The sequence below is a fragment of the Dermacentor andersoni genome, chromosome 7 (genome assembly GCF_023375885.2).
Source record: "Dermacentor andersoni chromosome 7, qqDerAnde1_hic_scaffold, whole genome shotgun sequence".
NCBI lineage: Eukaryota > Metazoa > Arthropoda > Arachnida > Ixodida > Ixodidae > Dermacentor > Dermacentor andersoni.
The window spans coordinates 67,595,562-67,597,995 of NC_092820.1; the positions used below are offsets into that span (position 1 = coordinate 67,595,562).

The window sequence follows — 2,434 nt, forward strand, 5'->3', positions numbered from 1 at the left end:
GCACCGTTTTTGTGCTCGTTCTCTCGGTTACGATGACGCTGATGGACGACGCCGACACTCGTCACATGAATGGCGCCTAAAAGCTGCACTCTCAAAGCGTATTCACAAAACTGAACTGTTTCAAGGTCAGCAGGCTTGCGATACCCACCGCTGCGAAAACAAGTGCAGTAGAAAAAATAATGAGCCATTTCCTTCTAAAAATTGATCACCAGCGAAGCTGTTTAGCACACGGCACAGAGGAGACACAAAGTTTTGAACAAAGGTGCGAACTCATTTACCATAATTTTTACATGCGTTCGCGCCGACCAGGGAACCGCCGCCCCGAGGTGCCGGAGGAAACAAGACACGCGCTACGTTCCGACTGGACCGACACCACGGGAGAGCGGTAGGAAATTAGATACGCTAGGTACGCAAGCACTTTGGAACGTCGACAATGAGAGCACGGTGCGAACTTCGACATGGACGATTCGGGTCAAAGTGCAGTATGCGTTCTTATCAGCTTAATATCTGATGCGGGTTCTATTTTGACACAATATAATAAACTTACGTTTGCAAGTTGGCGGAGTGCTTGAAGCCTGCCTCACCTCCTCCGCGGGTCGTCCCGGTAGTTCATTATCCCCGGGATCGACCACGGTTTTTGCACACGCCGAAGAAAATAGACGAAACCCTAGCGATAAACGGCTTCGCCTTGAAAAGGCGTGTATATAACGATAGCCAGGTGCGAACTTCAGTACTTGGGCCAATAGTAAGCATAAGTCGATTCACAAAACAAACAGCGTCACTGCTGCCGACGTAGGATGGAATTTCTACGGTAGCGGGGGTAGGAAACTTCCGACCATAATTTTGTCTATATGCGCCGCCAGAGCAGACGCGGATCAGCGTTGTTGTGGCCGACTAGCCAGAGGTTACAAATAATAGCCGAGGATGGCGCGTGCTTATATCTTTGTTGCTTAACCTTATTTCTCATTTCAAAGTGCACTGAGCAGCTTTAGTGAAAAATTGTATTGGGCGTGCACTGCTGGGGTAAGCAGTGACATTAATGCCGTGATGTGAACTTCTGCTTAGTTACTCGCCATGACACTCTATTGTGAGTTAGCAAAGTTTGTCATTACTGTGTTTCGAGAATTTGTATCGTTCTTTTCTTTAGTTTGAGTTTTTACTCGTTCGTAGGACTCCGGTTGATTAGTTTTCCTGGCGCCTTCAAGGATATAATTTTCCACGCGAGATGAAGCAACGAAAAAGCACCTAACTATTTCTCATTATCAAAACTTGTTGCTGTTTGGCAATGGGCTGCCTGTTTCCGCACTCTTATCCTCAACCTTCTATTATACCGTTTCTCATTGTTCCTATAAAGCAATAAGTAGAAGCGATAAGGTGTCCATTTCGGCGGCTTTTCTTATCCTGTAGTGTACACCGTGGGCGAACGTGCGCCTACGACGGACGGAAATCCTGTCTGTGAAGCGGGACATCAATACGATGTCCTATATAAACGAGTTAGCGTCAATAAGATCACGTGCCACCACTGATGCTAAAATCGTGGGGACTGCTCGAACAAGCTTGATGCTGTGCAATAAAATACATCTCATGAAGGGGGAGAATAATCGCCGCATGAGTACTCTTGTAGCGTACAGTGTTAAAGGAGAGTGCAGGGATGCTCTTCACTGTGAGGAATGCATTTTGTGCGAAAAACACTTGTGACACTGGTCTATACCTTTTGACTATAATAGACCACGAATATGCATGCTGCCATGAAGCGTAGTGTAATAAGTTTAACGCAGTGTTACATGACGCCGACCTTCCGCTCCTCCAAATTGTTATCATGCGTTCGACGTGAAAAGAACTACACACTAGAGAGCACCACCTCATACCGTGACACTTATGCGTGCCACCCCTTTTTGCGACCTGGAATATTGCTTCCATTTCTAAATTGATATTTATTAACAATGCAGTGAATATGCGCACTTACGGTGTTCAGGAATGTATGGATAAGTGCAACGAATTAGGTGATTCTTCTATTACGTCGAGTCCAGAGGCTTCACGAAAACACACATACGCATACACATTTATACAAATAACTACACTGACGCTTATCTTTGGGGGTCACTTTGTTTTTATTAAGAACAGAATTACGCTCATAAAGTCGCCGCTACATGTTCTTTTGCATGCGCAACGACACTAACAGGCAACAGGGCGGGGAGATATCAGAACAAAGAAAAGCAACAGTAGACGACTGCCATCGTCGCCATGATTGGCTGGATATGTTTGTTCTAAACCACAGACAAACATCAGTCCTGGGCGAAATGACGTCACTTACATCTTTCAGTCGCTTTGTGCGATGTTCTTCCTACCTTTTCTTCCTCTCACTCGTGAAATCATTCATAGCCGTTTGTGAATTCGGTGCAACAATTTACTTCGAGCTCGCGACCCTTTTACG

At 45.7% G+C, this 2,434-nt stretch overlaps 1 non-coding gene across 1 annotated transcript; it reads left to right on the forward strand.

Annotated features, from left to right (window-relative positions):
• Nucleotides 1-447: 447 nt before the first annotated feature.
• Nucleotides 448-638, forward strand: LOC126535019 (U2 spliceosomal RNA). Its single transcript, XR_007600457.1, has one exon. It is a non-coding gene; the product is annotated as a U2 spliceosomal RNA (small nuclear RNA).
• The last annotated feature ends 1,796 nt before the right edge of the window (nt 639-2,434 follow it).